Genomic DNA, 26,549 nt, shown 5'->3' with positions numbered 1-26,549 from the left:
CCAAGGCAACCCCAAGTCCTCATTGTACAGATGGGAAAACAGAGGCCCAGGGAGGGTAGTGACCGGGCAGTCACTGTGTGGGTAGATGATGGGGATGGGGCCAGAACCCAGGTCTCCTGACTCCCCAGCCAGGGGTCTTCCTAATAAATCCCACGCTCACACTACCATAGCCGGAGGGAGGGGGAAATCACCTGACTCCATCCCTGGGCCTTTTGCAGCAGGGAGGATTATGAAGATTGTGCCAAGGTCCTGGGGTGAGCCCAGCAGCCTGTGGTGAGGTTCCCAGGGTAGGTCCACGGCAGAGACCCTCCTCCTCCCGCCTGATTTCTGTCACCCACCACCTCTGTGAAGACACTGCTGTCCTCTCCAGGGTATGGCTGACCTACTTCAAGTAAACAGCAATGCTCCTCTCGAATGGACCTGTAGCAATGAACTTCTAAGAAGAATCCTGGGGTAGTGTTCTAGGTCATGCCTTTCTTCAACCATTTTTTGTATATTCATTCATTCATTCATTCATTCATTCAACAAACATTTGACAGTTGCCTGCCATGTGTCATTTGCTGTGTCGGGCTGTGGCTCTGTCCAGAAAGAGAAGGCATAGTCATCACCCTTGGAGGAAGGAAAACTTCATTAGCTAAGCACCTAATATCCACCAGGCCCCAGGCTAAGCTCTAGTGATATGGAGATGAATCACTCATTTCCTCCCCTTGAGAAGTCAACAGTTTCCTGTGTTAGAAAGCTGGCAAAATTCCAGACAAGAGAAAATGAACACAAGGATTTCAGGACAGAGGTTTGCCACAGGATCCATTCATTTAATCAGTCGACAACATTTACTGAGTGCCTGCTGTGGTGCCTAAGGTGGTCTCCTTGCGGTGTCTGGGGTGTGTGTGTGTGTGTGTGTGTGTGTGTGTGTGTGTTAGGTTTAATTTCTGTCCAGCAGAGCCTAGATTTGAACCAGGTCTCTCTTAGCCAGAAGCCTGTGCTCTCCAGCCAGTGGTCATGAAAGTCATCAGGGGTAGCACAGCCCGGCCCTCAGCCCCACACCTTTCTCGTGTGGGCGGGTAAGCCCCCTCCCCCTTTCCGGAGGGTTTGGCCCCGCCCAGACCCTGGGTCCAGTCCTGGTCCTGGATGGGGAAGCCAAGAGCCACAGGGTGAGCCCAGGTTCAACGTCCTATGAGCCGTGATCTGATCCTGCGGGACTGCTGTGCTCCCAGCAGCTGAGGTCCTGGTCCTGACCCCTGCTGGTCATGCCGTGCCAGCTGGAGCAGGGTTTCTCCAGCGGGGGGGCAGTTTTGCACCCCAGGGGGGTAGTTGGACATATCTGGAGACATTTGTGATTGTTACAACAATCTGCTTCTGGTCTCCTGCAGCTTCCTACAGCAAAGAATGTCAATTCCGCTGCGGGTGAGAAAACTTGCCCCAGACTAAAGGGACCAGTCCTGCCTTGGGGCTCCCAGTGTGCCTACAGTCCCGCCTGTGGCCCTATGTCGAGGCTGCAGCCTTCCCTCAACCTGGCGCTTTGCCAGCTTTGGGGATCCCGTTCTTCTGAAGGCTGGCCTGTTCCACCTCCACTCAAGACCTTGTTAGGACAAATAATTCATTTATTGAGCATTTACTCTGTGCCTGGCACTATGCAAAGTACTTTACGTATTTTATTGCACTCAGTCCGCCCAACAACCCAGTGAAATAGATACTATTCTTCTTCTACCCATTCTACAGATGAGAAAGCTGTGGCCCAGGAAGAGCTTAAGACCTATGCTCACGGTCCAGAGCTAATGCATGCCTGAGCTGGCCCTCCCACACGGATCTTCCCGGCACCACCGCGGCACGAGCACAGCTTGGTGTAGCCTTGCAGGACCGGGGGGTCCCTGAAGCTTGCGGAAGGTACACGCGTGGGAAATAAATGGAGCCCCTTCTGTCTTAAGGAGTGGCCAAGGAGGGAAAACGAGTAGCTTCCAAAACCATTATGAGAAATTCATCAGTGACGGGCGTGATGGCCGGTTAAGGGAAACTGAAGGAGCCTCCAGGCAGCCTCTGTCCTTTGAGGCTGACATCAAAATGAACAACAAGGCTGTCTCCTTTTACAGCCCCGCGGCAGGAACACGGACTTGACAGAGAGGGCCAAGGCAGATTTCTGGGCAGACGCTCCGGGTGCCGTGCTCTGGGAGTGTGTCTGACAAGTCAAACTTTATGACTGGGAGCATGCTCACTGAGCTCTACCACAACCCAGCTCCCATTTTACAGATGAGGACGCTGAGGCTCAGAGGGGACATAACTTGACTGTGGGTGGTGGCAGGTAAGTGATCCCGACTCCTACTCCAGTGCTATTCCCACAGCAGCCTACTACTGGCAGAGCTTTGAGGCGGAGGAAGGAGGCTTTCCGTCTCTTCCAAAAAGTACACAACCACTCAGACGGGGTTGTGCTGAAGCCAGCTCATCCTACGGCCTTGTGAGAGCCGGCCGTGTGCATCTCTTTCCAACTCCGTTCAGGGACTTCACATTGGCAGCTGGAAATTGGCCATTATGGGAGTATTCACACCACAGAAATTGGCAAAAGCTACAAAGCAGGGCGAGGGGCCCACCCCCACCCCAAGAGCCATCTGTTAATCATTTCCCAGCACGGTGCAGCTCAGATCTGTCCCATGATATCTCTTGGCCACAAGACATCCACAGACCTCTCCAGTTGGGGCTGGTGGAGAGTAACAGGTCCTGGGAGGAGTGGGCAGCAGTTAAAATCACACACGCCACATGCTTTACTTCCGCACTCACTGCAGACATTGCTAATCAATCACAGCTAGTCTTTCCCCAATGAGCCTTGACAAGGCTTCGGAATTCTTTCCAACACAACCACTATAAATCAGCAGGAACTGGCATGGGAGATGGAACCTATTAGTCATCTTGGAACTAGAGCCACCTGGGGGCTGAGACACAGGGAGGCAAGTAGGAGAAGCTGAGGGTCCTTTTCTGCCTTTTCAGGTGAGCTGGGTCTAGCCTTGGGGCATAGCCGAGATGGAGGAGGAGAGGCTGGGTTTCCAGGACCCCTACACACGCCGCACACTTGGGGTAGAGAGTAGCATTAACGGCAGCCCTCTTCCCCACCCCCACCCAGCTGTCTAGAATGGCACTGGGAGTGGGGAGCCTGAGCAGGGAAAGGAGCAGCCAGTGAGATCCCCCCCCCACCCCCAGTTCACTTCATGCTCTGGCCCCAGGATGTCCCCGGGCCCCGGGACCTAATGCTGCCCCATCTGGAGCTATCAGAGGGCAATTCAAGTGGCCACCTTCCTGCAGACACCATGGAAGTGGCCTTTGTCCCTGGCGGGGCCTCAGGCCAACTCCAGAGGTTTCTGGAACACTCTGCCCTTGGCAAACCCTTCCTTTCGATCTGGAGGCTGTGCTCTCTCGTGTCCTTCCTTCCCATCTTCTTTGGTGAGTGCGTGGGGACAGGCAGAGGGTGGTGGGACGAGGGGGGGCTCAGCGCCTCGCCTGGCACTTCTGGACACCGAGTGCACACCTGGGTAGCAGACTCTCTCGGTTGTGTGCCCCACATTTGTTCTCCTTCCTCCTTCCCAACGTGATCCCTGTTTTCCTCAGGTCTCTGTCATTCTCCACACGGCCCCATGTCTGCAGGGAAGCCAACCCCAGGCCAAGCACTAGGAAGGGGCGAGGGGCCCCTGTCCCTGGGGCCAGGACCCTTGTGAAGATGGCTCTGGTGGGGTCAGTATGAACAGGCCAAGGGGGAAAGCCACGGCTGAGGACACCAAGGGACAGGGGATCTGTTCCCCTGTCACCGGGGAAGTAGCCCCAAGGCCCTGGGGGGTGGCTGAGAGGGTGGCCACAGGCTGCAGCAGGGAGGAGAAGAAGGGAGGACCTGGCCGTGGGGGTCCTGCCCAGGGGCAGAGGGCAGTGCTCAGTCTCCGGCAGGAGGGACAACAGTTCAGACCAGAGCTGGCCCCCGGCCACCCTGGTGTCCCCGTCCACAACAGTGCAACCACAGCTGCGATGCTGGGAGCCCGAGAGAGCAGGGCGCCGGGAAGGCTTGGCAAGGGCAGGAAGTGGCTGAGTTAGGCCCGGTTGGTCTTCCCGCCCTCCACAGAGGCAGAGGCTTGAGGGCAGCCCGAGCGCAGTATGAGGAGGGTGAAGGGCAAGTATGCCCTGGCTCACCGGAGCCGCGTCCCCACCGTGCTCGCTGCACAAATGTTTGTTATCGCAGACAGCTGCTCAACGCCAGCCCCGTGGCCAGCTGTGCCGGGGGTGCTAAGAGTCAGACACTGTCGGGGCGCCTGGGTGGCGCAGTCGGTTAAGCGTCCGACTTCAGCCAGGTCACGATCTCGCGGTCCGTGAGTTCGAGCCCCGCGTCGGGCTCTGGGCTGATGGCTCAGAGCCTGGAGCCTGTTTCCGATTCTGTGTCTCCCTCTCTCTCTGCCCCTCGCCCGTTCATGCTCTGTCTCTCTCTGTCCCAAAAATAAATAAAAGTTGAAAAAAAAAATTAAAAAAAAAAAAAGAGTCAGACACTGTCGCTGTTCTTGGGGGACTTCCTCTCTAGTTCAGGAGATGCCTCCCCACCCCAAGTGACTCCCCCCCTACCCCCACCCCCGACGCTCCGTCTCCGGGCTTGAGCTTCCGGCCAGCTTCTCCCTCCGGCGCAGGCCGCCTGCCGGTCACCCTACCTACTGCCTCCCGCAGACCTCCGAGACCGAGCCCAGAAACCCAAATCAGACCGGGGTCCCCGCGCTGTGCCCCCGCTTCAGCCCTAAGCCCTGAGTGCCATCCAGATTAGGCCTAGATGTGCTGTGGGTCTGGCTTGCCCACTCCTTGGGGAGCTCCTGCCCGTCGTGCTATGTGGCTGGATTTTGCCTTCTCCAGGCTCTTGTTTCACCTTTCCTCCTTTGATACACACACACACACACACACACACACACACACACACACACACACACCCCTGAGAGCTGGTAGCAGGTAAAAGCAGCCCCCTTCTGGGTGGCGAACCAAGGTACAGGCAGGGGACGTGCTGCCCACGGCCTGGTGAGGATCGGCCTGCACCGCAGGGCCAGGGTCCTCACAAGACCCTCCACCTCCACTCCCAGCCCCGAGCCAGGGCTTACTTTCTTCCCCGGGGTGTCACGTGGGTCCCCGCAGGAGGATAAGCCTCCAAGGCACCACACCTCTGACCCTGGTCCTTCTTCCTGACACCGGATCTTGCCACTGTATCCGATGTTCCCGTGGAAGGCCCTGCTTGGGGCAGCTCAAACGTCACCGCTCCCCTGGCAGGGCCCCACCAGGCCACTGCTGGAAGGAGAGGAGCGGGGGGCCAGCCAGGGCTCGTGGTCCTGGCCAGACCCCCCATGGGGGGGCCAGGACCCTTGTGAAGGACTCCCCCTCCTGCCCCCACATAGGACAGGAGCTTCCCTCAGAGGCCCAGGACAGGCCACAGGCTCTGTAGGTCTTATCTTAACCTCCTGGGGAAAGGGCTTTATCCTTTTCTTTTCTTTTTTTAAAATATTCTTTTAAATGGTTATTTATTTTTGAGAGACAGACCGTGAGCGGGGGAGGGGCACAGAGAGAGGGAGACAGAGAATCTGAAGCAGGCTCCAGGCTCTGAGCTGGACAGAGCCCGACTCGGGGCTCGAACCCACGAACCGCGAGATCATGACCTGAGCTGAAGTCAGATGCTTAACTGACTGAGCCACCCAGGCGCCCCTAACGCTTTTCTTTTTAACTTCCGCATTTATTGCTTCAACTGTAGAAGCAAGTAAGAGTCAACAGAACTTAGATGATGGGGCCAGAAAGCCAGGCGGTAGAGAAAGATAATCGGCAGTAGGTCGTTTCTAGTCCCTTTGAGAACTTCGCGACCTCACCCACGGGCTTATGTCAGACCACTGTCATCTCTCAAGTCCAGCTCCCTGAGCCCTCCCACTGAGGACTGATTGCCAGCGCCACCCAGACGATGCGCATCTGAGGGGGAACTAGGCCCAGCCACACTCACACGTGGTCTCATGGTTTCTCTGTTCCTTCTTTTGCTTAGAAGTAATGGAACAGAAGCCTGACTTGACACCTTGGGTCTTTTGCTTATCAAACTGGTCTCCCTCCCAGAACGGTGGGTAAGAGCATCGGTTTTGGAGACAAACGGCCACTGGCTCAAATCCCAAGTGTGCTTTTTGTGAGCTGGGTGACCTTGAGCAAGTTGCTTAACTTCTCTGAGGTCCAGTGTCCTTTTCTGTAAAACGGGGTAATGGTAGAGCCAACCTCATTGGAGTTCAAGGAGTGAATGAGAGACTTCTGGGCACTCAGTAGATGAGACCTCTGTTCTTAACGTTTTAGGGCTATTATCATATTCAACCCTAACTAAGCCTTATCAGATGGACACCTTCATCACTCTCATTTTACAGACGAGAACACTGAGGCACAGTATCTCCCGCTTGGGGTCACAGGCTGCAGCACGCTGACTCCAGGGCCCAGGCTGTTAGTCTCTTGGTCGCACTCACTGCCTCTCAGACGAGCCCCCCAAACCCCGGAAACCACGGAGAACAAACAGGCAGGCGTCAGAGGGTGTGGAGATAAGCAGAGCAGCATGGAGTCGGGTGACCATTTGACCAAAATAGTACAGGTTAAAGTCACCAGCTCTGAACTAGTGGGACGAATTACGTACGCATTTTCTTGCTTCCTTGGGCCCCTGACACTTCCAAGTTGGGATCAGAATCAGAAGTCCTGAGTAAGGAAATCTGGAGGGTAGGTCTTGGGGGTGGAGATTACAGGACCAATTCTGCAGATTCAGGAAGAGGGGCGGCAGGCATTGTTTTCTGGCTGGTTTCCCGGAACAGCCTCAGGCTCAGGGCAGAGGAGTCCAGCTGCCCGAGCGCAGATGAGGGCAGTGGGCAGGGGGTTGGGGAGAGGCTCTCCATCAAATCACCCCCGGGTAGTCAGAGTGGAGGTCAATCAAGGAATCAAGGATGAGGCTCCCATCAAGATCTGGTGGCTCTGCCCCCCCCCCCCCCCCCCCGCCCCGTCCCGACTCTATTTTGATAAGGATCTGGAGTCTCACTTGAACTTGTCACCTTTGACGGAATCTCCAAGAAGCAGTGACGTCGGCCCGAGTGACCTGGAGATATCTCTCATGGAGAGTCACTTCCTGCCCCACCCCCACCCCTCACCTCAGGTCCTTCCCAGGAAGTGAGAAGCTGAGGAAGTCAGCCATTGAACAAATAAATGGTGCTCCCCTGCCAGGAACGGTTCTCCAGCAAAAGTGGCAGCAGAAATAGGGCAGGGGCACATCACCTCTTCCAAGCAGTCGGCTTTGATTGACCACAATGCCGTGGTACCACACTCGGATCTCTCCCAAGCCCTCCAAATATTCAGTTAGTTGTCGTTCTCATTTTTAGGTACAGATGTTAATTCCCTATCTTTCCTTTCGGGTCTTTTCTGCTAGAACGTAAGATTTCTGGTGGGTGTGGTCATTTATCTTTTAGCCACTACTCCAAGAGGAGTTGAGGGAGATTAGATGCTGCAAACCCCAGTGCCTGCAAAGAGCCAAGGAAGTACCAATGAATGAAGCAGGCGATAGGGCAGGATAGAGACTGTGACAAAGTGCTGAGGGCTAGACTGCGTGCCTAAAATGGAGTTACCACTCGTCAGCTCCAACCAAATACCACCAGGTTGGGATGCAGACTCATTGTTATTGGATCTTGAAAATATTCAAGAAAGATTGCAGATTTTATTCAAAATCCTCTGGTTTCTATATGTCCCTATTCGCTTCAGAAAATAGAGAAACTAGTCTGCAAGCCAAAAAGGAAGCTGCATTTGGTCCTCAAGTTGCCAACTCACAACACACAGCCTCTGGGGGGCTCTCCAGGCCTGATGTGTTCCAACTCCACAGCCCAGAAGTGCTGGCCCAGAAAGTGGGCTCGGTAAATCCTTGCCAAATTCACGAATGAGTACGCGTAGGTCCGCTGGCTAGCACCTGAGCTAGGGAGCTGTGAAGACACGATGTCGTAACGGAGTCTGGAAACTGAACTTGTGTTTGAGCATGAGTTTTAACCCAGTGTGGAATGGCTCGGCTATGCCACCTTCGAGCGTGCTTACATCCCTCGCCCTCCGTCTACCACGCGTGGAAGCCCAGAGCCAAAGACCAGCATGACCAAGGCCCCAGTCTCCGGATGTCAGCTGAGTTAGAAGGCTGAACCTTACTCGGGCCTGGAGGGAAAGCAGGGTTATGTTGAGCAGTGACTGGGATAAATTAACAATCAGTTAGGTACTTAACTGCCCTGGGTATCCATTTTTCTTAAACCTTACTTTACATTGTACACATTTAAAAATATATAGCGTAGGAGTGCCTGGGTGGCTCAGCCAGTTGAGCATCTTGACTCTTGGTGTCGGGTCAGGTCATGATCTCACGGTCTGTGAGTTCGAGCCCCACGTCGGGCTCCGTGCTGACAGTGCAGAGCCTGCTTGGGATTCTCTCTTTCTCCTTCTCTCTCTGCCCCTCCCCCACTCACTCTCTCCATCTCTCTCTCAAAAATAAACAAACTTAAAAAAAATTTTTTTTAAATGTATACTATAATTAGTAATTAATAAATGATAACATTTGGTCATAATACAGAGTGCTTTAATTTATAGGGGCATAATCAAGTGAAAAATTTGCCTGTCTCTGTCTCTCCACCAATTATGTGTTAAGCAGCTAGCTGTGTTATTTGCTCACAAGACCATGGTTAAGGCATGTGTGTGCAGGTATGGGCCAGGGAGCCATAAAGAAATACATGGGCTCATGGGCAGCAGCCTGGAGACCCTGGATGCATCATCTGCCATACCACCTGCCTGAACAGCACCACCGCAGTCCAGCCCTTGAACCTCATGGTGGTCATGAAAACACCCACTACATGCCGGGCAGCAGACTGGGTACTTTTCATTCCCAGTTTAAAATTTTCATAACACAACTTTTCTACAAATATGTTCACTTACAGATGGAAATACAAGGGCTCGATAAAGTTAAAGTGATTGTCCAAGATCAAATAGCTACTAAATGGTGGGGCTGGGATTCTCACCTGGGTCTATCAGACTGTAAAGCCTATCCTCTTTCCACACCAGTGCACTGCCTGGGGAACTGGGTGTTTCCACTTTTCCTTACAGCATCCACCATTCTCCAGGGAACCACTGGCAGGGTTGAGACGAAACCCAGATGTCGGAGCCCTATTTTTAGTACCCAGACTGCAAATACCTGAGACACACACCACGAACTTCTATCCGTGGCCCATGGCAGACATAACTAGTCGATTTCAGCACTGCCCCTTGTAATTTTGGCAGCCATAACCAATCAATTAGAGCTGGCACCTATGACGAAATATATTTGCCTTCCTCGGCCAGGGTCTCAGCAGCACAGCAAGTAAAAGAATTTCCGTAACGTAGGGTGTAGACACTCTAGCCAGAGTCCAGTGGCAAGCAGAGATAGACGGAAACTGCTATCTTAGACATGCGACAGGAAAAGGGGCAGAAGGAAAAGGAGAGGGTGAAGTGAGGCCCCGTAGCATATACGCCAGGCTGGACAGGCTGGGGGCGGGGGCAGGGCTGGCATGGGACCCCGCGCGTACGTGTTGGGGCTGTGGGGTGCTGGGGTGAATGAGGAGCCAAGGAACTGGATACATCCGAGCCGCGAAAAGTGAGAACACTTTGGGTCTCACGTTTGGCTTAGCTTTCTAAAAAATAGTTTGGTTTGTTTTTCTGACGTTTATTTATTGTTAAAACAGCCCTTTAAGAACATTAAAGGACATTTTTGTGAAAGAAAAGCATCGTCCCTAACCCCGCAGCGCCCTGCTCTCCCACAACTGTTTCCATTTTCTCTTCTTGCCTCTGGCCCTCCTCCGCGTGCATACATACATTTGCAGGGTGGAAATTAGCACGCACGCAATAGGGCGCACTGCCTCTTTCGCTTAAACGTGACAAGGTAAACACATCCCCACACGGCACAGCCCTTCCAGATGACACTTTTCAAATGGCTGCACAATACATCATGATTTACCTAGATCTGTTGGCTGCTAGATCTGGAAGTTTCTGTGCTTTTTATGCTTTACGCTACAACGAATACCTCTGTGCACGGAGCACTTTTCTTTTGACAGATTATTTTTATTTCAAGCGAAGGAAGTGGAGCTGTGGGGTCAGCGCGAAAACTCCGTAGGAGCATCGCTATGACTTTTTGCACTGGCTTTTGACCTCACGCGTGCAAACTCTTGAGAGTTTTCCGAGCGGGAGAGGGGCAGAGAGAGGGGGAGACACAGAATCCAAAGCGGGCTCCTAGCTGTCCGCGCAGAGCACGATGCGGGGCTCGAACTCATGAACCGGGAGATCATGACCTGAGCTGAAGTCGGACACCCAGCCGACTGAGCCACCCAGGTGCCACCCCCCATACGACTTTTTAATTAAGAGAAAACGTTTTTGGGGGAGTGGGGTCACCCTGGCACACCAGGTTGTGTTATCAGGTGTTGATTCGCATGACGGAGCTCACAACAGAGAAGGCTCTACTCACTGCATCTCTGCACAGAGCCCCTCCACCCCACCTTCCTGCAGCTGGACAGCCCCCAGGCTCGGGCTTTGGTGGGGAGGGCAGGCGAGTGTGAGAACAGAGGAAAAGGCTGGGTGGTCTCCCAAGTTCTGGTCCTTTTCTGCCCGAGGCACCAGGAAAGTACAATAAACACAGACCGAGCAACCCCTGCCCCAGCCCCGGCCTCGGCCCCAGACCAACCCCTGTCTCTGCCCCAGCACTGCCTCTGCCGCAGCCCTGCCTCTCTGCCCCAGTCCCAGCCCCTGCCCCAGCCTTACCTCTGCCCCTGCCGCTGCCCCAGCCCAGCCTTAGCCGTTGAGGGTCCCCCCTGACTGAGAGCACACTTCACTGCCCAGGAGAAAGGTCTGTCAGTTTAGCCCTCCAGGCCCCACTCCTCTCCCCATTCCGCCCGCTGGGGTCTCCTAGGATTGAATGAGCGTCACTCTAGGTCATACTCAGCGCCACCCCGGACCTTGTCCCCAGCCACTTGTTCCAGCTTGGCGTTCCGCAGAGCTGCAGGGCCTTCCTGGGCCCACGTGGGCCCAGCCTCCTCACCTAGCAGAGTCCTAGCCAGCCCACAGTCACAGATGCTTACGGAAGGCGAAAAAGATAGAGTGAGTCCTGGCGTGTGACCTCGGGCAAGTCAGCCTCTGAGCTTTGGCGTCCCCATTGGTAAAACGGGGATGAAGCCGCAAGCATCTGCCGCCGAGAGGTGTGGTGGGAACCACGTGGGGTGACGTATGTGAAGCGCTCAAGCCCGTGCCTGGCACACAGTGAGTCCGTGTGAATTACTGCGTTCTACATTGATCGTTATTACTCTTTCTGGTTGCAAGCAACACACGTTAAAAAGAAGCAATTAACTAAGAACATTCAGGCATTGATAACTGCCATGAAGAAGTCCGTGGTGTACCCCCCTGGAGGGGGCCTGGAGCTGGAGAAGATGCTTTAGCCTAGGTGGTAGGCAAAAGCCTTTCTGAGCAAGGGATTGGAGTTGAAACTTACAAAATGAGAAGGAGCTGGTTTGAGAGGATCCAAGGGCTGATCGTGCCACACAAACCACAGCAAGTGCAAAGGCCCTGAGGCAAGTACAAGCTTAAGGTCCCCAGAGAGTAGACAAAGGCCTGTGTGGCTGGAACTGTGATGTCTAATATGGTAGCCAGTAGCTACCTGAGGCCATTTATATTAAAATGAGATAAAATAAAAATTTAGTTCCTCGGTCTCACCAGCCCCATTTCAAGCATTAATAGCCACATGTGATTAATGGCTCCTATATTCGGCAGCACAGGTGTGAAACATTTTCATCACTGTAGAAAGTTCTATTAAGCGGCTCTGCCTCAGAGTTTTGGGAGAAGAGGAAAGATTGACACAAGATTTGGCAGGAAGGCCGGGCAGGGGCCAGACCTCAAAGGATCCGGGAGGCCAGAGCAAGGAGCCTCGGATCGTCCCAAGTGCACTGGGAAACTTTTGGGGGTGCAGACTTCGGCTTAGGGGAAGAGAAGGAGCACCCGCTGACTCTCCCACGTGTCTGAGCCTGCGGAATCCTTCCACGTCAGAGCTGAAGGGGAACAGATGTGTTCACCGAGTATGAGAAACCTCCCAGTTCTGAAGAGTAAACGGGAATGCCACAGAAACTTCCAGGCGGCTGGCATTTTCCCAAGGGGTGAGTGACTCCCCTTCGCAGAGGCAGAGGTGGAGCTCCTGGTCCTGGCTATGTCCTGGCACCTTACAAAGGCCCCAGTGGTGGAAGCTGTGCTGTGCCCCCCAGACGCCCCTTCGGAGGGTGAAAGACAGTCCCCTGGACCCTGAAAGTGTTGCCGGCACAGAGCCTTTATCGGCAGTTCCCTTCAGGAACGGCCTTGGCTGAAGAGAGCCACCTTGTCTCAGGGCCCCCTCAGTGGCCCGGACCCCATGCCCGACTTGGGACAGTCCCCACTCAGGAGCTACCTGGGGTGGGTGGAGGCCTTCCTTGAGGCTCCATCACAGCTCAGCCGCTCCTGCTCCCTCCCTCCCCCTCCCACATTTGACATGAGCTTCCCAGGGCACCCAGTCCGCCTCAGCCCCTCAGCTCACAGAAAAACAGCCTGTCTTTTAGCACACGGGCGGGACACAGTTGAGGAGTCGGACCACAAAGTCGTCACCACGAGGGCAGCAGGAAGTCCAGTCCAGCCCTGACCAGAGGGGGCGTCCTCCTCTGAGAAATCGTATGTTCCGAGTCCCCCCTGCCACACAGGTTACACGTGCGGGTCCAGGTCCCCTCCCCGGGCCTCTAGGAGCAGTGTTGCAATTGACCCCCCGCCGGAAGCGAGGCCCAGGCTTTGAGACAGTCCGTGACGAGCCCAATTTCCCACAGCTCCCAGAGGCCAGGGCTGGGCTTTGAACTCAGACCTTACTGATTCCAGAATCCGCTCTTTTTGCCTGCACTGCGCCATGCAGCCCAGACTCGCAGAGTTTCAAACCCCAGGTTTCATGCGTTGAAGGACGAATTCGCGTCAAAGAACACGGACATTCGGATCTCCTCTCGCCTTTGCTGCAGTCAAGGACCAAAGCGACACTCTCTTCCCTTCACCCCCTGCTCACTGAGTGGGCTTGATGGGGAGGCTACAGCTACCAGCTACCGTCTGTCATCTGTCATAGTCACTACTTTTCCAGGCTCTACAAATACTGCTTTGATGTGCCAACAGCCCCTAACGGAGACAGAGGCCAATAAATCATTCAGTGGAACCCAAGATGGTCCGCCCAAGCTGCTCTCCTGACCTCTGACCTCACTCAGGAGCTGGCTCCGGGACCGTTGTCTATCCCAGGTACTGGGGCAGGACAATTCAGGGAAGCTGCGATCCGCGAGGCCGCCCACAGTGGGCAAGGCCTGGAAAGGGGCCAGGAACATTTGTGACTTCAGCAAATGGGAAAAAACATCCATAAAAAAGGCACTTGGGGATGACAGTGGTGGCCTGCCCTGGGGACAGTTGAGGCAGCCTGGGGAGATGTCAAGAGACACTGACTGCCCTTGTTGCCGGCCCTGAACACGACACGAGACTACGCAAAAGCTACACAAGGCTTCTGAGGAAACAGTTCCTCCCATCTACTAGGGTCATAAAGTTCTCAGAATTGGGGCCCGGTGATGGGAAGGGCTGGGGCCAGGATCAAAAGGAGATGAGAAAAAAGAGAAACAACATTCTTTCCTCTTATTAAAAAGAAATAAGAATAGAAACCTGCCATCACGAGGGAATCATCCCACAGCCCTTCCCAAAGACAGGCAGAGAGAGGACTGACCTGGCTGCTGAGCCTCGTCCCAACCGTGGGCCTCCATGGTGGGGTAGAGGGAAAGGCCGAGGTTGGCGTTGCCTACTGAGTCCCCCTCGAGGGTCTGGGTAGGCCACCAGGGCGTCCACGCCAGCCTCCAGCCGCCCTCTTAGAGGAAGTGGGAAAGGGATTCCAGGGGAGGGAAACTCTGTCTTGTCTCTGCTGGGACCAGAGAATGGGACTGAGGCCTGGAAATGACCTTCCTTTGGTTTAGAGCCAGAAACTATTGCTTGAGTCTATGGCCATATTATCCTGAACATCGGATCTTGGAAGCTAGGCAGGGCCGGGCCTGGTTAGTACTTGGATGGGAGAAACCTACTGTTTCTAAGCCCTGTGATTTCAAAACCTTTTGAGGGTGCGGCACCTGGGTGGCTCAGTCGGGTAAGCGTCCAACTTTGGCTCAGGTCACGATCTCGCAGGTCACGAGTCTGAGTTCGAGCCCCGCATCAGGCTCTGTGCCGACAGCTCAGAGCCTGGGGCCTGCTTTGGATTCTGTGTCTCCCTCTCTTTCTCTGCCCCTTCCCCCACTCACGCTCTGTCTCTCTCTCTCTGTTTCTCTCCGCCCCCCTCAAAAATAAATAAACGTTAAAAAGCACTGTTGGAATTCTGAGACGTTTTCAAAAATGGTTTTGATATTTCTCTTTGTTTTGGTAAAACCATTACGGCAATTCCAGTCCATCTGAGCTGGAGAGAATGTGGAGACGATAGCTGTAAGGGGTCAAGGAACCTGGGGCTGCTGGGCCTGGTGGCAACGGCGGGAAATCCCCTGGGGACAGTGTTGCAGGAGTAAATGTTGGCTGGATGTGGCAGCCCTTGGCTGGACAAATGTCCAGCCTGCCTATGGCACGCCAGGAGAAGTGAGCTGTCAGAGAGGGGATATCAGGGGTGACGGCACAGCTTTGCTCGTCCTTAAGCTTCCTGATAGTGCCAGCCGTTTTCTCAGTGGGAGGTGGTTTGTTCTATTCTCTTTTCTTTCTTTTTTTTTTTTAATTTTTATCATTTATTCATTTTTGAGAGACAGAGGGAGGCAGAGCATGAGCAGGGGAGGGGCAGAGAGGGGGAGACACAGAATCCGAAGCAGGCTCCAGGCTCTGGGCTGTCAGCACAGAGCCCGAGGCGGGGCTCGAACCCACGAACCGTGAGATCATGACCTGAGCCAAAGTCAGACGCTTAACCGACTGAGCCACCTGGGCGCCCCTCGTTCTATTTTCGTAAGGAGATGGGGGTCCCTTTTTGGTCCAAGGAATCATCCTTGTCCATATGTCTCCCAAAAGAGACACCACAGGAGTCCGGGACAGGGAAGCAGGATGAGTCAGATGCCATCCGAGAGACACAGAAAGTCAGTGCTCGCCTGCCGGCTGACCTCCCTTTCACAGTGCGGATTTGTTTACACTCCCAGCAGTCCTGACAATACCAGAACAGACGTTTCCTCAGAGGCACCTAAGCTTTGGAACCAAACAGACTCTGGTTCAAATCCCAGCGACTCAGGAGCTATGGAGCCCCCCGCAAGTTCCTTTTAATTTCGCTGAGCCTCAGTCTCCTTATTTATGAAACAGAACCGACCAACAGCACCAGCTTGCAAAACTATCGGGAGGGCAGGACATAATGGACGTAAAAGGTCTCGCACTTCATAAGGACTCAAAATAAAGTCCAGCTTCGCTTCTTGTTAGCAAGCCATCATGTGGGTTGAGGATGTTCGCCACAGGGTGATTTTCATTTCTTTCAGGCACAGTTCGCTCGCACTTTGTCAGTGGCCTCAGCCTATGGCTTCGTGGCACTCACGCAGCCAGCTGATCCCATCTGCTTGGCCACCTCTCCCCCGGAGCCCCTCATCTCAGCTGGTTCCCGTGGCTCCCCCACCTAGAGTCCCAGGGACCCAGATAACCCACTAAAGGACACAGACAGGCGGGTAGAGGAAGCCAGGGGGCAAGAAGGGGGCTGTGCTTCCTGACTCTGTTCCTCCCCGTCAAGCCTGGTGCAGGGAGAGGGTCCCCTCCCCCACTCCTCCTCTCCCGGTGGGCCAGCCCCACGCCCACAGAGGACCTTGCTGGGAAGAAGCTATTGAACGTTCTCTAAGTTTCTTGGCTGATTTTGCGGGGCCTGCCTCATTGCTTTTGGGGGTCGCAGATGGGGAAGGCAAAGGGGGAATAGGAGCCCCTCCCCCACCTTGGCCAAAGGCCCGTGTCCCTCCTTCCCAGGGCTCCTAATCCCTCCCTGCATAACGCCTGTCCTCCCAAGCTGAGATGCTGCAGAGCCAGAAGTTTATACACAGACCGGTTATTTATTGAGAGGCTTAGGGCCAGGATGAGATTGTGGCCACATTCTCTTCTGCCCTGGCTCTTCTCACCTGGGTTGTAAGCAGAGAGGGAAGGAGAAGGGGCAGAGAGAGAGAGAAGGGGATGGGATGGGGGAGAGGGCACTCATGTATCGAGGGCCTACTCTGTGCCTGGCCTTGGATGAGGTGCTCACAGGCATTTACTGGAACAGATTACGATAGGTCGCTCATTCGCATGCACACGTGAGCAGCGCAACGGTGGCTGGCTGGCTGTCGTGAGGAGGAGAGGCTAGGGCAGACGGGGGTGACAGACAAGGTGAACAAAGAGCAGAGGGTGAGGTGGAGTGTCTGAGCTCCAGAGCTCATCGCTCGCCTCCACCTGGGATTTGGCTCGCTTCCGTTTTCTAGCAGCATCCCGGGGATGGGCCGCTAAGGAAAGGTGATGGCAGGTGGCAGATCCCGCTGGGAAGGCCCCAGCTAAGAATGATGGAGGGGGGACCAGCGGGCTCCAAGCAGCAGAGCTGTCACTGCTGCCCCCTCCTCAAATTCCTTGATCACTGCAGAGGGACCTCAGGGGGCGGGAATTTGGTTCCCCGCCCCGGCCGGGGGGGGGGGGGGGGGCTCCTTGCTGAGAACCAAAAAGGCACCCTGTGTCTTTAAGGAGGCGCCTGTTGGGAGCGCGGGAGGGAGGAAGGTTAAGATGATTAGCTGGTGCTAACAAATTTAGGATGTGGAAGAAGTCTTTTCTTGGCTGTCCATCAAAGGAAGGATTGAATGTCCCTGAGCTTGGAGAGAGCAGAAAAGCACTGGGGGAGGGGAAGAGGAGGGCGGTAAGTGTTTACCAGCTGAGACTTCTCCCTGGACAGGCCTTCCCCGGGCGCTGGGGGTGTGTGGGAGCCGGGCAGGCGTGTGGGGCGGTTGGCCGTGGGTCCAGACGCTGGCCTTCCCATCAGCCTGTCTGTCTGTCGTCGCCCCTCCCCCACTGCCCCAACCCCAGCTCAGGTTATGTCCAAGCAGCTGGGCTGAAAAGTGATCCTGGAGGAAGAAGGCCCTTCCTGTTGATTAGGAACCAGGACGCTCTCCCCCAGCACCCCTCCAGCCTGACCAGACCCCCTCCTCATTCAGGCTCCCTGTTCTGGGGCCACCCTCCGGCCCCTTGTCACTAAGGGCTGGGCCACTCTTCATCCAGGTTCCCCTGTAACCAAGGGAAACGTGCCCGGCCTCCCAGAGAGATGGAAAACCACTCAGGAAGGCCTTCATAAAAGGTTATTTCCGGCACAGGCTGGAAGAGGGGGGCACGGAACCGTGCCCTGTGCAGGAATGGTTCATTCCGAACAGCCTGGGCACGGCTCTGTGCCAGGGCTTGTGCTGGGCACTGGGAAGCAGATAGCAAGGCACTGTTCCTATCCCTGCCTTAGGTCCTGCCCCCCCCCCCCCGGGAACTCGCCATCCAGGGGTGGGGGTGGGGTAGGAAGAGGGAAGAACAAAAAGAATGCGCTAAAATGAAAGGTATATATAACAGTGGCTTTCAGAAAGCAACAGGAAAAAGACGGCCTGGAAGGATTATCCAAATGCAGCTTTCTAGGCCACACCCTTGGAGATTCTGATGCTGGAGGTCTGGTGTGGGACCTGGGCGGCTGCGTTTTTAAGCAGAGCGGGTGATACTGATCCAGGTGGATGTCAGCGTTGATCTGGAGGAAGGCTGAAATGCAGGGGATGGGAGGGGGGGCGGTGGGGGGGGGGGAGTGCCGAGAAGAGGTGTAGGGATGGGTGCCGGAGACAGGAGAGGCTTTCTAGAGCTGGTAACCTGAGCTGATTCCTGCTGGGGAGGAAGGGGAGGCTGAGGCAGAGGAGGGGTGCAGCAGGCTGGTGGGTCGCAGAATGCCTGGGTTGGTGCGGCTGGAACCCAGGAGAAGCCCAGGCTGAGCGAGAAGTGAAATCATGGAAGTCCCCCCGGGGGAGTTTGATGTCTTCGGCAAGGGAGGTCTTGCTTGAGGTTGCAGTTTAGAGAACATTCTAGCTGCAAAGTCGCATGGGCGGAGAGGGCCAGAACAGGGGAGGGGGCGGTTATTAGGAGGCCAGGGCAAGAATCTCAATGAGGGCCAAGAGTGGGGTGCGGAAGAGGGTGGCAGGAGGCCGGGGGCGGGGGGTGAGCGGACAGTCACGGGGAATGCCAAGGAAGCTGAGTCCACAGGACACGGTGCCTAGTGGACTGAGGGGGAGGGCCATGGAGGAAACTGCAGTGATTCTCAAGTTTCTAGTCTCAGAGGTGGGTGGAGAGGGCCGCTTCCCCCTGAGGCTGAGGACACGAGAGGATGGGCCGGTTCAAGGGGAAGTTGGGACATTTGGTTCTGGACCCGGAAACCGGGAGCTCTCTGTGGGCCCTCCTCGGAGAGACGGGCCCTGGACAGGCAAGTAAGGGGACATTACAGATCGAGAGCGGGGAAAGACAAACAGACTAAAGGTGTGGATTTGGAGATCGCAGGGCCCAAGTCGTTGTGGCTTTCGAATTTTCAACGGACCTAGTATAAGAAGGTCAGTCCCCCGCAGAAGCAAAAAGTTTTGTGAAGCAGTAGTTCTCCTCCCAGCTGCAATGCACTCGATACTTTCGACTTCATTTTTCTTTATTTGATTTCATTACATCAGAAAAAAATGCCGGTCACAGCCCCCTAAATTGATTGTATGCTGAGAGGCTATGACTGCGATTCGGGAAACACTGATCTCCGTGGAAAGGGGAGTCGCTGCAGTGAATGAGGCCACGAGGGGGAGGGTTTGGGGGGCCAGGGTGGGTTCAAGGAACCCCAACACCACAGGGAGATGAGGCAGCAAAGTGGACTGAGGAGGGAGGCACGAGCAAACCCAGGAGAAACAGGGTCCTGGAAGAGAGGAGAAAGGAGGTGACAGAGAGATGTCACCAAGCATGAAGTATGAAGAGGGGACCCAGCAGGGCATGGCCAAGGAGTGTCCAGAGCCCTGGCCTCTGGCCTGGACTCAGGGAAGGGGAGCACAGGACGAGGTCTCAGAGGCACTCTGGGCATGCTACAGGTGGGGAAACTGAGGCCTGCGGAGGTGCAGGGCCTCGCCTAAGGAGACCTAGGACTCTCCCTCCTCCCTATCTCCTCACCCCATGGCCTGTGAGGGGCTGCCAGCCCACCCCTCTGTTACCCCATCTCTATAGCGTGCACGTGGCCTCTCTGGGCGTAAGGAGAGCCGTGCGGAGATGTGCACTCACATCCCTGTTCACGCCGAGACCTGCTTGCAGCTGCGTGGGAATGTGTGCTGAGGACCAAGGGCCTTGGTCCCCCATCAGCTGCGGCACTTATCATATGCTGATGGCTTACTATGTGCCGGACATCGTGCTAGGCCCAGAACGTAGGGGACCTAAGCTAATCTGGGTGAGGGTTCAAGGCAGCTCCCCTTGCATGGAAACTCTCATCTAAGGCCTGAGGAGTGAGTAGGCGTGAGCTCAGCCATGAGACAGGACAGACTGTTATCAGGGGCGTGGAGCGGTCTCCCATCCACTTCCCACGGATCCTCCAGGACCGAGTGGTTCTTGGGTACAGAAATCAGGGACTTTGTCCTGGTCTCTGAATGTTGGAAAGGTATGGGGAGCTGGAGACTGGAGGTGATCTCTCTCTCTCTCTCTCTCTCTCTCTCTCTGTCTCCCTCTCCCTCTCTCTCTCTCTTCCTCTCGAGAGGGGCCAGTGGCCCCTTCGGCATCACCTACTTCCTTTCCAACACAGGCCCACACTGTTCCACCTGTGACTTCTCCATCCTGCCTCATGCCCATGCACCACTGGATGCAGAAGTTATGGGAGGGGGAAAGTGCCCGTGGCCTGCCCCAGGCTGGTCCCTTCTGGGAGAGGAACCTCCAGAGAAGTCCTAAGCCTTCCATGGAACAAAACAGAAGATACTACTCAGAAAGGATCTTAGGCACCATCCAAACTTCTTCTTCTGCAAATCAAGAAACTGGGGGACAGAGAATCACATGACTAATGAGGTGACTAGGTGACATGGTTCTCTTGCAGTCCTCTCCAGTAAACTCCTACTCATCTCTCAAAACCCAGATGAAGTCACTTCCCTTGGGATTCCCAAAATGAACCCCAGGTGCTCCAGAACAAAACCAGTATGTCAACTCAGGAACAGAGACTTAATCCCATCTGCTTCCCCAGCACGCTGTAATCGACAGTCTGGGGGACTCCTCTCTGAGGGGGCGATCACCTGGCGTCCGTACTTAGGGTTTCAAACACCCTTAAGGTAGGTAAGGCATGGCTGCCATGATTTTAGGAACCTAAAGGATTTAAGTCCTTCTCAGATGAATCAGACAGGTCAGCCGACGCTTCCCTTCTCCGAGACAAAAGTGGCCATCTTTGTTCTCATCCTGCCGACGTTGACAGCTGACCCTTTTATATAAAGTGTTTGCTTCGTGTCTGCTATCGTGCTGGGCACGCCACATGCATTGACCGGCTCAATCCTGATGACGACCCGATGGAGTGACTACTATTATTTCCCGACTTTTTGAAGTTTACTTATTTATTTTGAGAGAGACAGGGACAGTGCGAGTAGGGGAGGGGCAGACAGAGAGGGAGAGAGAGAGAATCCCAAGCAGGCTTCACGCGCTGCCCGCGAGGAGCCTGATGCGGGGCTCGAACTCACAAGACCTCGAGATCACGACCTGAGCCAAAGCCAAGAGTCGGACGCCTGACCGACTGAGCCACCCAGGCGCCCTTGTCATTTAACCAATTTTTCAGATGAGAACTGAGCACAAAGTTCAGACCGCCTTGTACTTGTGAAGGGACTGCTCTCGACGGCAGGATGTTCTCACCTCACTTGTGTGTCTGTGGGCATCTCCCCTGGAGGAGGGGGACCGCGTCTCGTCTAGGTTTGTGATCGGTCACAAACCGGCCACAGTGCCTGGCCCAGAGCACATGCTCGGCACCTTTGACGCACAAATCCGGGTTTGTTGATGTGCTGGTTGACCGCAGCCTTCGTGGTGGACGCAGCAGGACACAGGTGGAAGTGACTGCACCGTCATCAACCTCGTCACCGCCTTCGCCGTCCCGGTAAACGTTAGTCGTGTACCTACTATATGCTCGGCCCCACGCGGCCTGCTGTGTATTCATCATCTCACTCACATCACAATCCACACCGGAAGCCCTGCCCTGGTCTTTGCTTTCCAGATCCGAGCTGTCCGGTGGCACATTTTGCAGTCACGGAATGTCCTACGTCTGTGCTGTGCAGTACAATTTCCCCTCGCCACTCATGTACCTGAAATACGCCTGCTGTGACCCGGGAACTAAATTCTAAATTTTATCTCATTTTAATTGATTTAAATATAGAGCCACAGGTCACTAAGGGTGGTCATAACAGACATGGTGGTTATGTCATAGATGAAAGGAGACCCAAGAGGCTAGGTAATTTGTCCAAGAGCCTGCATCTGATGAATGACAATGGTAGGACTCACGCCCAGGGGTGTTGGACCCCCGACACCTGGACTTGGACCCTCCCCCCATGCCGTACCTCCATTATCCTTGCCTCACCCCTCGATGGTGGGTGCAGTGGGGAGGAGCTAGACCTCCGCGACCTCCGCGGCCTCCCGTTGAGCCCTCGGACGCTTTGTGGACTGGGGCGGACCTGTGGGAGACCCTGGAACCCGCCTGGGTCCCCTTTCCTGCTGTGACAGTGGGCCCCGGAGGAGATGACCCCACATCCTCCCTCGCTGACATCCCACAAGCCACAGTCTTTTTGCAAGAGGCCTTTGGCCCCCAGGGCTGGGATCCCTGGTCCCCACAGGAGCAAATGAGAGTGAAGCAGTCCTTGCCTGGCGGGTGCCGTTGCTGACACTGCCTTGCACCCCCGGAGCAGCACGTGGAGGTCAGCGTCTGGGGGCCCACAGCCTGTCCCGGCTGCTGGAGACGAGGGTGTAGAGAAGACTATGGCATCATTGGAAGCCAGTGTTTGGGGTGGGGATGATGTTAGTGTCGGCGGGAGCCCGGACAGATGAATGCCGCAGGGGTGGGGGGGAGTGGGATGCCGTCCTTAGAGAAGCAGTGGCCTGCGGTGAGGGGGAGGGCTACAGATATGAGCATCACATGGGGCCTGGGTGCAAGGACACCCGGTTCTGATCCCTGCTCTGCACACAAGCCGGGGAGCTTCTCGTGACCCCAATCCGAACGGGTTCCTCTCACTATACTTCACTGGCTCCCTGTTGCTCTTAAGATAAAGACCAAAACCTTAACACGGCCTGCAAAGCCCGTGCCTTCCAGCTAAGCTGACCTTCGGCACCTGTCTCCTACCACTCTCTCCCTAGCTCTCGGCTCTGGCCACCCTGCTCTTCCTTCTGTGCCTCACTCTTGCTACGTTCCTTCTCACCCCAGGGCCCTTGCACAAGCTGATCATCTTTGCCCGGTTAATTTCACCTCCTCAAGGATCACTTCTTCGAGGGAGCCTTCCCAGAGACCTTAAGGACTTTTTCTAGCTTTTCACGAAGCCCCGTATTTCCCTTCGGTAGGGCTGGTCACCATGGCAATGGCGCATTTGCTGGTGCAAGTCGATGCAGGTTGCCTCCCCCACTAAACCTTAAGGGCCATAGGGTCAGGTGTCATGGTCTGCTCACCGGTGGGGTCCCCGGCACCTCGCAAAGCCTGGCATGGAGTAAGTGCTCAGTAACATGAATTGCACGAATGCATGAAAGGATGCTGCTGTCATTTTGTGCCAGGCAATTGTGCTCTCTGAGACCGATACGTTAAATTACGACTTGTTGAGAATCTAGTCTATGCCAGGTGCTGGGAAGGGCACAGAACTGACTATCCAGAGGCAAGACGGACAAGTAAACAGGCCATGATGACACAGCAGGATAAGGTTTTGCTCAAGACCTACAAGCGTTTAACAGAGGCATTTGGAGGGGGTGAGGCTGGGAATCAGGGAGGACTTCCCTGATTCAAGGTTATGCTGGAGGGCCCGCTGGCTGAGGGCAGAGCACGGGCAAAGGTCCGGCAGGGGGAGAGCCCAAGGAAGGCTGTGCAGCAGTGAGGCCACAAGGCAGACGGGGAGCAGTGGGGAGAGAAGGGGCCAGGCGGCCGAGTCAGACTTTGTTGTGAAGGCACTGGCGCCACTGTGGGGCTTGAGGCAGAGGGGCGACAGAGGAGTGTCCTGCGTAAAAGGAGAGGACTGAGTTTGGGGGCCCTCCAGCTCCGGCGCCCGGGGGTATGAGGCCCATGGGGCTAGGCTGGGAAGGTTCCGGATTTCACTGCCAGCAGAAGCCTCAGGGGACTGGTTGCCTCGCTGACGTCAACTCAAAGGTCACACAGATCCCAGGTTTCCTCTCAGGAGCAGTTAGGGCTCCAATCTGTCCTTTTACCCAGATCCCTTTGGGATCCTGTGACGTTCCCAGCCTGGACCACCTCGCGGGGTAACTGGTCCCCTGAGCTCCCGAGTCACTGTGAGAAGCGGGACTTCCTTTAATTTGTCCTAAACTTACCTCGCTCAAGTTTCAAAGGGGGGCCCGTGAGCCTAGTATTTCGGGAGTGGGAAGAGAAGGAAACGCACACGAGCTGCCGCGGTGGGAAGAGGAACTCAGGACATCTTTGACCCCGGGGCCCTTTGCATCTCATCAGCCAACACGCTCTACTCCCACAACCCTAAGGACAGGCTGCCCGTCTCTCCCTGCCCCTGACCCAGGCCCTCTATGGGGTCTAAGCAGGGCAAGCCTGATGAACCAGAGGTGAAACTAGGCCATTCAAATGATTTCTCACATTTGTAGCAAACGGATGCCACAGCTGGGGCCAGGGGTGTCAGTTACAGGACCTCCAAGCAACCAGACTCTTCTTCCAGTCTGTTCCAGCCCGTTCTTCTGTGCCATCCCTCCAGGACACCGGCCTCCTCCCCCAGCACCTTGGGCCACAGCCATTCTCCAGTTCACAGCCCAGCCGCCAGGCTCCCCTGGGTCTCGCACCCCCACGAGCAGCCCGGACAGTTGTTTCAGCATCATCGCCAAAACCTCTCCTGCATCTGTCCGCTTTCCCCATCTCCCCTGTCAACGTCATCTCTCACCTGCGCACCCACAACAGGCTCTCCTCTCCCTGCCTCTCCACCTCTGCAATCCGTTCTTTTTTTTTTTTTTTAAATTTTTTTTTTTCAACGTTTTTATTTATTTTTGGGACAGAGAGAGACAGAGCATGAACGGGGGAGGGGCAGAGAGAGAGGGAGACACAGAATCGGAAACAGGCTCCAGGCTCCGAGCCATCAGCCCAGAGCCCGACGCGGGGCTCGAACTCCCGGACCGCGAGATCGTGACCTGGCTGAAGTCGGACGCTAAACCGACTGCGCCACCCAGGCGCCCCTGCAATCCGTTCTTTATCAGGGCCAAGAGGAATGTGAAATCTAAACCTGAGTGTGTGGCTCCCTCTCTTAGACCCTCTAGTGGCTTCCTGGTTCATTGAGGGCAAAATTTACAAACCCACCGGCCAGAGGCGTGCAAGGCGCCCCCAGGCTGGCCCCATGACCACTCTGAGCTGTCTTCTCTCTCCATTTCTTTCATCCCATCAGGTCACTTTGACCTTTTTCTTCCTTAGACACAACAAGCTCATTTCCACCTCGGGGCCTTTGCACACGCTGTTCCTGCTGGTCAGAACGCTCACTCCCCATCCTCTGATTTAATTACTTCATTAATTTATTCAATGGGCACTTTTATTGTGCTTTATCTTATGCCAGACTCACTCTGTGCGCTTTTCAAGTTCTGAATCATTTGTCAACTCTTTGCATGGCTGGTTCCCTATCGTCAATTCAAATGTGCCCTTCTAGTGGACGCCTTCCCTGACCACCATTGAACACAGAAGCACTGCTCCCCACTGACCAGACCCTGTAGAAAATATGTCTTGATTTCATTTTTGCCACAACCATCAATGGTATTTTCTCGTTTGTTTCCTTACGTGCTTACTGGCTAATTCTTTTACTGGACTGGAAGCTTCAGGAGGGCAGGCCTGTCAGCGACGTTGATCCTTATATCCCCAGAGCCTAGCTTGGTGTCTGCCCGTGAGAATGAATGAAAGAAGGGGTTCTCTCTCCCCAAAAGGCTTCTGAGACCACCATGCTTTCTAAATGCAGGGTCTAAGCGGGAAATGCTTCCTGTGGACACTGCTTGAAGAGCCAGTGAGGGGATGGGTTTCTGGAAGGAGAGGGTCAGGTCTTGCCCACCTTCATGTAAATACGAAAATAACAACCAGCAGGTTCATGGCAAATGGCAACATCCACGGTAGAGCTTTCAAAGAACCTTCCCAGATATGAACCCCCAGGCCTCTCCCAGCTACTCAGTGATGTTGTCATAGCCCCATTTCACAGATGCGGGAGCTGAGGCCCAGAGAGTCAGGGCCACGCGATGTGCACCAATGCCAGGACTCGCCCTCATCTCCCAGTGCAGACACCAAGCCTTTACAAAGGGCTGTGCCCACCAGACCGCTGGGGCCCTGTATACAGCAAGGGGGCTCAGTGGAGACACCCACATTTGCGGCGGCCACCAGACAGCCTAGAGGGGCTCCTGTTGACAGCCCTCAGGAAGGGCTGGTCCCCAGGGCAACTGGGAAGAGAGGCAATGCGAACAGTCCAAAGGGTGCAGGGCTGGGGTTCAGGACAGCGGGGTGACGGCAGCTCAACACCACTTATCAGGCAACCCCCCCCCCCACCGCCCCCACGTGCCAGGCACTGTCCCAAGTGCTTTATACACAATTCCTTAATGCCCGCGATGTAAATGTCATCGCCCCCCATTTTACAGACGAGAAAGCTGAGGCCCTGAGAGGGTAAGCCACTTTCCCATTGTAACAGTCGGATCCCAGAACTCAGTCAGCTGACAGTCCTGTCACTGGTTAGTGGAGGTACTTCTAGAAACGGTTGGGTAACCCTGGAAGAACCTCTTGTCTTCTCTGGCTTTTCAAGCCTAGCTGCAAAGCCTGGGCTCACACGAGATCTCGCCTAGGCCTGTCGGACTCTAACATGAGTCAGAGAGGGACGAGACAAGATATGTGGCCACTGCTGTCTCCTGTGGCTCCCTGCAAGGCGAGGAAGGGCTTGCCTTTGCTGCCTTGGCTCAGGGCAGACTGTGCCCTGCCCACGGCACCACGGATGGAGGGTCCAGGGACAATCTGTCCACAGGGCCCAAGCCTCCTGTGCCAGCCGGATGACAAAGACCGGGGTACACAGGAATGGAGAAGGGCTGGCAGACCTCGGAGCTTCTCAAGAAGCTCCAAGAAGGTGGCTCACCGTATCCGCGGGGGGCTTGGTGTCTAAGGTGGGCAGATGCTATGAAGAGCATGCACCCCACTGGACAGCTATGGCAATGGACATCAGGATTGGGCCCCCAGCCGGGGCTTCCTTTGGATGATTAAATCTGGTTCCTTCTCTGTATGCCTCTCTCTCCTTTTCTCTCTCTCTCTCTGTGCCCCTCTTCCTCCCTCT

General features: G+C 55.2%; 1 protein-coding gene and 1 non-coding gene across 21 annotated transcripts in view; both read right to left on the bottom strand.

Moving 5' to 3' along the window:
- The window catches only part of COL13A1 (collagen type XIII alpha 1 chain), a 146,443-nt gene that overhangs the window by 88,050 nt on the left and 31,844 nt on the right, over positions 1-26,549 (bottom strand). The gene's annotated exons all lie outside the window — the stretch shown is intronic.
- On the bottom strand, positions 14,934-15,018 carry TRNAQ-UUG (transfer RNA glutamine (anticodon UUG)). The gene has a single exon. It is a non-coding gene; the product is annotated as a tRNA-Gln (tRNA).

This window comes from Herpailurus yagouaroundi, unplaced genomic scaffold (assembly GCF_014898765.1).
Source record: "Herpailurus yagouaroundi ecotype Mexico unplaced genomic scaffold, PumYag 163, whole genome shotgun sequence".
NCBI classification, from domain to species: Eukaryota; Metazoa; Chordata; class Mammalia; order Carnivora; family Felidae; genus Herpailurus; species Herpailurus yagouaroundi.
The sequence above is the reverse complement of the archived record's forward strand: the minus strand, read 5'-3'. Positions and strand labels throughout refer to the sequence as shown.